At 39.8% G+C, this 10,837-nt stretch overlaps 1 pseudogene; it reads left to right on the top strand.

The window, feature by feature from the left end:
- Window positions 1-10,238: 10,238 nt before the first annotated feature.
- LOC141581693 (large ribosomal subunit protein uL29 pseudogene) lies at window positions 10,239-10,630 on the top strand (annotated as a pseudogene).
- The last annotated feature ends 207 nt before the right edge of the window (window positions 10,631-10,837 follow it).

Below are 10,837 nucleotides of genomic sequence, written 5' to 3'. Positions count from 1 at the left end.
ATATTACTCCTAAGCACAGTAACTCTGTCAAAGTATGAAGAAACCTAGGTTAAATTTTTCTTTTTCCTTAGCATATTCTTTTAAAGCCAACAGGAAGATTTAGATGAAGGCTAGCTATAGAGAATTATGATACAAGTATAAAATGTAAAATAAAGAATAAAAGTGTTTATGTTGGTCCCTTCCTGAACCTACAATAGCTTTATAACAAATAAAGTGAAATAATCTGAATGAAGTAAGAGCAATAACAAAAAACATGGTTATTTAGCAAATCCCATCTCAAAGATCTGAGCATTATGAATATCCAACCTCCGATGTGTAAAGGGATAAACCTTACTGAATCCCATGTGTGAGTACCTCCGTCACTATCTCGAGTTGGGTTTTCACAGTAACTTACAGCTGCAGATTCTTGACTGTACGGCTGTATGTTTTATTATTCAACCACATGTCAGCCATAAAACTGTTTTATCTATTCTGTGGTTTGCTTAGGACTAAAAAATAAACTTCAAATCCATAACTTAGTGGCTGTTCTGATATTGTAGCACTTCAGCAAAGTACAGTTTTGCTATCTGGTATGCTGAAAATATTCTAAAATCAAAGTGTACTTGGAAAGATATATTTCTGTTCCTAAAGATTTCATAAAGACCCTTGCAATTTGGATGAATTGTGCTGTGCAATGACTTGTTTTTCTATTGATTTCTAGGCTGATGGACCATAACCTTCATTGATAGTTCATTTTGGCTTCTTCCAGACTGAAAAGGAAATAGCACTGTGTCTGTTCTCTGCCTTGGAGCCTACATTATTGATATTCTTTAATCATTATGTAGGAACATAAAGCTTCTGTTATGTTGCAATTATTATGTGTCTTTACTAGAATGTAGTTAGTGAAACAAAAATAGATGAGGCAGCCCACCACAGGCTGTCCTGCTGTTCCCTCTTACATTGAGTACAATACACAGAGCTCAGAGAAAGCTCCCCATTCATGCTGATTTTTTGGCAACAGTTGCACAAAAGAAATCTTTCTGAAGTTCTCAAAAGTGAAAATATCATAATTAGCATTTTAACCCAGTAGGAGCTATGCAGAAGAGTTGAGTCAAGTTTCATACAACAATGTATTATTTTAACTCATCTTTCTCTAGGTGCTTTTTATACATTTCATACCATTTTTAAGAAATGAAATCATAAAACAAGATTATGAACCTTCTACGGGAAAGAGCTGACAAAATTTGGCCGGATTTTAAAGGTCTTCTGAGATTTCTTGCACTAGATTTTATCTATAAGCCCAGACTATGGGATGTAGTCCTATCAACCTGTAACTGTGGAGATCCCTTAAAGCCTATGAAGTTCAACATTCATAGGAACAAAATCTTTTAGGCCTTTGTTTATAACTTTTCATTAAGAGTAAACAAAAAGATCTAATAATCATGCATGCTCACCAAAATACAGATTAACACTTCTGAGAATAACCACTGAAAGGCAGCATAAGTTAATTCAAAGTCAGAATGGGTATGAAGGAGCTCACTAGGTTCACTCCCTACAGATTGATAACAATTTCCTGCTGTTCGAAGAATATTTCTGGTTCCCTCCCCCTTCCTCAGTACTTCCTGGTACTCAGTGGGATCAGTGACTTGTTCCAGCCAATGCATTGTAGGTAGAAGTGATGGGTCACTTATGGGCTATTTCCCTGGGGGTGCAAATCCCTCCAGAGCTGTCTTTTTCTCTGGTACAGCAACCAGTTACATGCAGAATGGTGGCCTCTCCAGCTACCTGGGTAATGGAGGGACAAAGTCACCATCCAGGACAGACATGAACATTTCTTATTTTAAGCAGGTGACATTTGGGAGTTGATATTAGTCTATGCTGACAAATCTTTAAAAATGATTAGTTTTGCAATAATTAAACCGATTTTTCATTTTGCCTTATAAATATGGTTGTCTACATTAAAAATAGTGTATGATTTGGGTGGGGGTGGTTGCATCTGCAGGTTAATAATGTGCAGTGACGTATACACAAAAAGCAGAAGACAGCAGTGGTCACGAAGACAGCTGTTCCTCTAAATCAGGGAACTAGAAATGCCTTGACGTTTGGACGGGGTGAGGACTGGGACTAAGAGTTGCCTGTCCTCAAATTCCTTTTGTTTTACAAGAGAAGTCTGGTTAAAATGAACTTCAGAAGTTGCTTTGAAGAGGAAAAAAATGGGGGAAGGGAGACAAAATATACAGCTAGAATCAGCTAAATAGGCAAAGGTACTTGGTATTTATACACTCATTACAGGTATATGAATTTCAGAACTTTGATTTTTTTTTTTTTTTTTTTTTTTTTGTAAGTAACAGCTGTGACTTTACATTTCCCCCACCTACTGCCTGCTGGTCAGGGAAACAGATTATGGGACCACCGAGTTACGGCCACTTGCTTCACCCGGGGGAGCGACAGGAGAAACAGGTGTGGCTGAAGATGAAAAGGTCTGAGGTTACTTTGCTGCATGTCACCTCATGGCCTCACAGCTGTGAATGCCAAGCTTTTTACCGCCTCTGTGTTCTGACCACGGGAACGCTCACATTTCACTTGCTCAAAATAATGTGCAAGTCATAAGAAAAGTGAACCTGATCTCTTGAATTTCCAGAAAACCGTCACTTGCACTGGGTGAGCTTTTGTTTTTAGCATACAAATACAATTTAGGATTCCTCTTCACGCTCTAGCTCTGCATCATCCACAACTCCTTCAACAGATTTGCTTTTTGCCCATGGCAATGTGAAACAAAATCTTTTTTGCATCTCAAAATGACAATATTGAGAACATCTGGTATATAGCCTTCTTAAAGTTTGTTCTGCAATGCCTTTAGGTTTAAACATCTGTCATTAAATCAAGAGATTGACAAAATGCTCTGAGTTGAATTGCAACTTAGGGTACTACATCATTAAGTATCTTTTCTTGGAAACAAAGTGAAAAAGAGTTAATTGTCTCTTCTTGAAGAGAGTGGGTCCTAATCGCCAAAGGTGTCTGTTTTCTTTTGCAAATGAGAAAATATATTCAATTTATTCTAGTAATTTTCCACTTTCTGTCCCACTGACTACTATATTTAATTACTCTAAATCACTCTCCACATAAAGACAGTGATGTGCTTCTGAGAATCATTACAAAGATACTGCTTTGTAAATGTGTTTGCCTATTTAAAAAGCACTGAAAGTTTTCAGCAGCTTTGCCCCCCACTGGTTTCCTAGGCAGCCACGGATCAATATGTCATTTGTTAAAATACAGTACAGGGACACTATACCCCATCAGAGTCCCAGTTCTCCTGATGTCTCATGGTGCCAGCGTCTTGCTCTGTTTTCACGTTCTCCGGGACAGAAGAGCTCATCAAACATAAAATGCACTGTCATTAGCTGTTTAAGCCAAAAGTGATAACAGATGAATATCATTAAAACTCCAGAACCTCTTAAATCCGGAAAGAAAACTCAGGCTTGATGAGTAAAGAGGCTGGCAGATCGCCCTTCAATACCCGCGCCCAGCTGCACAGCTCATCCATTGTAAGGGAAGTCATACACGATTGATTAAAATATAAGCGCTCTAGATGGCCTGATACCACTCTCAAACCTTTTACAATGATGTCTTTTTCAAGTGGTGGAATAAAGCAGCTTTTCTCTGCAATAGGAAAACCCCAGTGTCTTCCTTTTATTTGCTAAGTTCAAGCTGCTTTTAGTTATAATTTATACAAAGGATTAGATAATGTGAGAGTATTTATTATGCTTGAAAAACATCATTTTTAGTCAAACTGTAAAGTTTCCATTTTTTTTTAAAGACGGGATATAGGTACTGGTTAGTTACACTGGTAGATTGCACCCCGATAGTGAGCAGAGTTTCCCAATCGGGAGTTTTTCAACTCATCCCTACAAAAAAAAAAAAAAAAAAAAAAAAAAAAAAAAAAAAATTAAGAATTTGCTTCTTAAGAAATCTAGTATATGGGAAGTCTATCTGTTCTATATCTAATTATTTTTAATTTGGATAAGATGCCTTTTTTGGGATGTGTCTTAAATTATTCAGAATACTAGACACCAAAACAGAAAGAAAAAGAATAAAAATTAAGCAAAAGCAGGGGCTTTGTGTAAGGAGGAGCTGTGGGGTTCAGGTCAGGGTTTCCCCCTTAAATAGCTGGGAAATGTGAGCCAAGTTTATTTAACCTTTAAGTCTATTTTCTCAACTCCCCAATGTTAGTAATAAATCCTATCCCATGCGGTTGTTATGAATATTACATTAGATAATGCTGATAAGGAACCTGGCAGGGAAGTGCTAAATCACAAGCAGCTACTCCCATAACTTCCAACAATTTTTTTTTTTTTTTTTTTGGTCTTAATTTTAAGTTCCGGGATACATGTGCAGAACATGCAGGTTTGTTATATAGGTATATATGTGCCATAATGGTTTGCTGCACCGATCAACCCATCACCTAGGGATTCAGGCCTGCGTGCATTAGCTATTTCCAACAATTTCTGAACATCAGAATCATTTCTGAATGTCACTAAATATCTGGCGGACATCTTTATTGCTGTTGGTCAAAGAATATGGGCTCTTGGCCCCCAGGTTTCTTTCTTGGGGTGGATTTCTTTGAGTTATGCCTTTAAATGATTTGTATTTTTCTATTTTTATAGGAATTAAGAGTCTCACTTTTGCTCTTGGTTGGTGGGGTTCTCATGAAATGGAGAGTTGAGCACCTCCCCAATTAAAGTTGACCAACCAGGTACATGAAAGACGTTGGCTTTTCAAAGCGCAGAGCCAGACTGAACCCATTATGCATGTGAATGGGACCACACATCAAATGTCCTGTTCAGCCCACTCTAAATTAGCATTAAAATAAAATGGGTAGGTAGACACCTTGTAAATCTTTTTAAATTTTTGAGGAACAAATCAAGAGAGTACTTTACAAAGGCAACCCTTGGGCATTGCTTTCCTTCCCATTGAGGAGGGCAGTGCCAGCCGCGTGCAACCACGCTTCCGCGGCACCCCGTCCTCCCTCATCCCCCCGTCTCAACTGCTGAGGACAGACAACCCTTCAATTATTATCTTGACTTGATTCTCAAATCCATAAACACGATGTTAAAGGAAACCTCAACCCCATAATGAGACGTTGTAATATTTTGCATCCTGTTTTAAAAACATTTTGGCTCTGATCATAAATGGGGAGGCTATTGTTTAAATAGCAGTACCTCCAGCAAGTACAAAAAAATAGACTAATTCCCGGAGTTATCTTCCAATAGTTCACAAAAAGCCATTTATTACAGAAAGTGTTAGGATGCTTTCATCATTAATAAGAAAATAACTTGATTTTTATAAAATGAAAAAAAATCATTGCCATATATGTGCTTGTGAACACATATTTTATATGTGGTATTCATATTGGACTCCATCCTGTCCCCAGCCTACATAAACTAGGACTAAATGCTACCAGATAAAACACAGATACGAAACTAGAATATGGATATTAAACAAGTCTAACTTTCAAATTGTATGCTTCCTTAAGCCATGGAAAAAATAAAACATTACAAAATTTTAAAACTTCTTGAATTGACACTTCAAAATTTCAAATAAATGCAGCTTTTTTGAGCTTCGAATTCCAGTTATTTTGGACAAAAGGGCCCTTCCTGGCCTTACAGGGAAAAAAAAAATATTTTTAAGGGGGTTTCTTGAAAAGCTTCCTAAAGGATCCTGTCCCTCAGGATGCTTTCCAAGGCAAACAAAAGTCTGAGGAGATGAGTAAAAACGAAGCCAGTCCCTACAGATTAACTTTCTCCAAGGATCAGCTCCACGTGGATGTCAAATGTCCCAGGAGCACTCTCACAGGTGTGGTCGGTGTTTGCTTCCAGGGTCAGTATCCTCTAATATAAACAAACCAAAGAGAACTAAGCAGTGTTTTTCCTTTGGTTGAAAGTAGAAAAGGCATGAGAAAGGAATTTTGTTTACCCTAATAACTTCAAAATATTTATGAATATTTGAGTTGAGTTTAATTTCTTTTCTCATCTCATCTACCTTAATGATGGAAACTGCAAAGCATTTCCTGTATACTCCTTAGATTTTATGGAAACTTGGTGGAAAATTTAATATTTTCCAATGTACATTGGATGTAAATGTGGAATTATAACAAACCATACTATTGTTAGCATCTGGGGCTGTACTTCACTTCCATAAATAATGTAAATTGACTGACCATTCTGAGGATATACACTTAAAAATAGATGCTGGTAGCTTCTATTTAATTTAGTAGATGTACAAACACTGGAAAATTGCAAAGCAGAAAAAAAAATTATGGGGATTGCCCAAAGAATAGGCAAAATTCTATCAGCTATACTTTCTATCTTATTATAATTTCTTTCTAAGTTTCCTAAAGCTATTCAGTGGGACATGATTACATAGGGAGTGTATAAAACAGCCGATCAACAGCCGATTTAAAAGCAGGTCAGAATCATTTTAATGATTTAAAAATTACAATTATGATTACAAATACGTGGGGGAAAACTTACATATTGAAACCTATCCAAAAAATGAAAATACAGTGAAGTGTTCACAGTTTTTACCTTTGGGTGGTGAGTCCATTGACAGTTTTGATTTTGTTTTCGTTTTTTGCCTGTTTATGTTTTCTGTATTTAGTAGTAGCAAGACACACATCTATAACTTTTTTTTTTTTTTTTTTAAGACGGAGTTTCGCTCTTGTTACCCAGGCTGGAGTGCAATGGCGCGATCTCGGCTCACCGCAACCTCTACATCCTGGGTTCAGGCAATTCTCCTGCCTCAGCCTCCTGAGTAGCTGGGATTACAGGCACGTGCCACCATGCCCAGCTAATTTTTTTTTTTTTTTTTTTTTTTTTGTATTTTTAGTAGAGACGGGGTTTCACCATGTTGACCAAGATGGTCTCGATCTCTTGACCTCGTGATCCACCCGCCTCAGCCTCCCAAAGTGCTGGGATTACAGGTGTGAGCCACCACACCACACTCCAAAGCAAATAGAACTATCCTCCCCTGTGCGGAGTGACACATGCATACATCCCACCTAACTGCACAACTTCTATAAACAATGACAGCATGATGCCAGCCCTAAAAGTTCTGGAATAGTGACCGGTCCTTCCTTCTTCCTCACCTGGTATGTGAGATTCAGCAGCCCAAACTCGCTTTGAGCTCTTGATTTCCATTGCAACTGCCCCGTCTCCAGGTTCATTCCTCTCTGCTTGACTGTTACAGTAGCTTCCTCACTCCTCCTCCTGGCTCTACACTTTGTATCATTTAATATAAAAAACTCTTCTGTTGTTTGCCCTTAGGAAAACCCCCAGGGTTTACCATGCCGTCTACTGTCTTAGCTTTGGAGGTCAGGAATAGGCTATCCCTGCCCCTGCACAAGCCTGAGCTTCCTTCTGGTGCCCGCACATGGCTCCTGATTCTCGGGCTCCCCTCCACTGCTGCCATTTGAAATACTCGCCGTTCCTCAAAGGGGCTCTTTTGTGATGATCACGGCCCAGTGTGAGTTCCTTCCCTCCTTTGTGCATCCCTTAGTACTTCATCTGCTTCTCTCTACATCCAGCAAAACCTGCCATGTGAAACAGTTACCGGCAAGCCCCGTTCTCAAGCCTCCTCACACTGGAGGCTCAGCAAGGGCGTGGACTAAATTCCTCTTCTTTTTATCTATGCTTTGCACCATGTGAGCCTCTTACCTGCATTGGTTGAACTTGAAAATACGGATTGCCCTGATGTGAAAGATTCTGTAGACTAGAAACCTGGAAATTTCCATTAATAAGTTGATAAAGCCTGGTAAAGTTTGGTAGAGCTCTCAGAGCAGAGCCTGGCGTGTTGTAAGCACTGGGTAAGTGTTATCCATTCATCCTATTAGCTATTACTCCGAGCTCAAATACAGGGAAAGGCAATGACTCAGATACTGAATTATGTCAAAAGAGTAAAACCAAATGGAGCAAACACATCTAAAATTCAGAGTCCACCACACACATCACCATGTGGATACCAGGAAAAAGCCCTGCCCCACTGAAAACAAAGGTTCCTAAAGCCTGAATGCAAACAAAGGCCAATCCAAAGACACCTCAAGGGAGGGGAATTGGAGAATGAATTCTCTTTGGGGGCTTTCCTAACCCTTTCTGACCTCCAGACTTAGCCCTGGGCTTGGAAAGTCACTCAAGACAGCATCTTTTATCCTAGTGGCTGCTGACACCAGCCCCAAGGGGAAGAAAATTGGCCTTTTTACATCTTTATAGTGAAAAGGAAAATATGGGAGGGGAAGGTTAAGCTAACCCAGTCTCTGGAAGGTAGCTCCCTTTCCGCTTTCTATTGCACGTTTGCAAGAGTTTGTAGCCATCACCTCAAAGGAGACTGCCTGCCTCTCTGCCCACCTGCCCGCCCACCTGCCAGCACCAGGCCTGAGAAAGGCCTGAAAAGCAGGTTGCAACCACTCCCTCTTCTCAGCTGAGTGCAAAAGAACCGCAGCTAGCCCAAGCTCTTCTGGAAGTCCCCTAGAAACAGCCTTCTTGGGGATACAGAGCATCTAAGGTTCACTCCCAGAGGTAGTGACTGCCATTAACAAGAAAATTTGAAAATGTTCAATTTCAAGAAAATTTCCATTTTAGGCAAATGCCATGGGGAAAAAAAGGAGTAATCCTTCCCTTAGGTACAAGTTCGCCTTCCGTTTCTTGAAGGAAGTAATCAGTTTCATGGTACCTCGTTTGCATCCGAAGTTTAGAAAGTTATGTAATGATGAGCCTTGTTATGAATCTTAATCAATACCTTTGTGTCCAATTTTGTAACAAAATAGGATTATCATGTGAAAAACCTCACCTTGTTCCATTGTATTTTAACTCTCATTGATTCCAAAATAATAAAACCTCAGCGACAGCAGCTATGAAAGTTCTTGGCTCTGAGACTCAAGAATTCTCAGAGAAACTGAAGAGATTACATCATAGGACACCTGCTGTTTATCCTCCATCATTTTACATCCAAAATATTGACAGTGTCCCAAGCAATTTGCTTTTCGCAGATCATCTCAGAATCAGTACAGCAACACTAAGAGGTAGAATATTTGTGGTATAGAAAGTCCACACACTCAGAATTCAAAGTAAGTTTATCATTAAAAAAAGAAGATGAAAAAAAAAGAAGGGGGATGCCTTATCAGAAACTGAAATCCTCAACCTTTAGGCTGTTACCCCATCAAAACTTCAGGCTTTCGCACCTCATGCCTGTAATCCCAGCATTTTGGGAGGCTGAGGTGGATGGATCACTTGAGGCCAGGAGTTCAAAACCAGCCTGGCCAACATGGTGAAACTCTGTCTTTACTAAAAATACAAAAATTAGCCAGGTGTGGTGGTAGGTGCCTATAATCCCAGCTACTCGGGGGCTGTGACAGGAGAATGGCTTGAACCCAGGAGGCAGAGGTTGTAGTGAGCAAAAAAAGACTTAAGGCTTTTTGTGTAAACACATGAGTTCAACCAGATATTCCCTCCAGGAAAACACTGACTTTGCTCATGAAGATATAGGAGAAAGGACCTCAGGATCATCCATATGGGAAGGGAGGATGGGCCTTTTATTAATGAGTTACCAATGTTTGAGAAGCCTCTTTAAAAAGGATGCAGCCAACTTGCATTTTAAAATGATCCCAAATTTGTCCTGTGAAATATTTCATATGTAGAAACTGATCAATTGCTTATCCATAGAAGAAAAATAGTAAGGATCTCTTAAGAGTTGAGATTTTAACTTTCTTTGTCTTAACTACAGGCAGGTGGCATTGTATTATTAGAGAAGGCTGATTCTTTACTAAAATCCGTCTTTTGTGTGTGTATGATAAAGTTCAGGGTTTAAGTAAGTTAGCCAAGTTCACATAGCTTTCATGGAATTGCTTGGATTGGAAATCGGCCCCATTAGAAAGCCTGAAATCTCTGCATTTTTCTATTCTACTTCGCCGATTTGTTTATTTGCAAATGTCAATGATAGCATTTCCCACGGAGGAATTTTGTCATGAGGAAGTGAGATAATAATATGTATAAAAGGCTTGGCAAAGTTTATTGGCTGGACCCTGTCCCCAAAATTCACATGTTGAAGCCTCAGTACCTCAAAACATGACTATATTTGGAGACAGGGTCTTTAAAGAGGTAACTAAGGTAAAATGAGGTCACATGGGTGTGCCCTAATCCAATGGGATCGATGTCTTTATTTAAAAAAAAAAAAAAAAAAAAAAAGATTAATGGGCGGCCTGTGCAGCAATGACCAAGATCAAGTCCGGAGACCTTGGAAAGGAGGAGAAGCTGCTGAAACAGCTGGGCGACCTGAAGGTGGAGCCGTCCCAGCTGCAAGTCGCCAAAGTGACAGGCAGCGCGGCCTCCCAGCTCTTCAAGATCTGAGTCATCCGCAAGTCCGTGGCTCGTGGTCTCACTGTTATTAACCAGACTCAGAAAGAAAACCTCAGGAAATTTTGCAAGAGCAGGAGGTGCAAGCCCCAGGCCCTGAGGCCTGGAAGACGCGCGCCAGGCGCCACCAGCTCAGCAAACATGAGAGGAACCTGAAGACCAAGAAGCAGTAGCGTTAGGAGCTTCTGTACGCACTGCAGGGAAAAGAAGAAATGAAGGGACAGACACATACACTAAAAAGATCATGAGAAGACGCAGGAGACCATCTAGGAGCCAGGGAGGGAGGCCTCAGAAGAAAAACACGCCCATCACTTGATCTTGGACTTCCAGCCTCCAGAACTGTGAGAAATACATTTCAGTTGTTCATGGGACCCGTCTGCGATACTTTCTTATGGAAGCCCTACTGAACTAATATGTTCATAGATTAGGTATTCAGGCAATGTGAGTCTCCTTCA

This window comes from Saimiri boliviensis, chromosome 16 (assembly GCF_048565385.1).
Source record: "Saimiri boliviensis isolate mSaiBol1 chromosome 16, mSaiBol1.pri, whole genome shotgun sequence".
In the NCBI taxonomy this organism is placed as follows: Eukaryota; Metazoa; Chordata; class Mammalia; order Primates; family Cebidae; genus Saimiri; species Saimiri boliviensis.
This window is presented reverse-complemented; position numbering and strand designations above follow the sequence as displayed.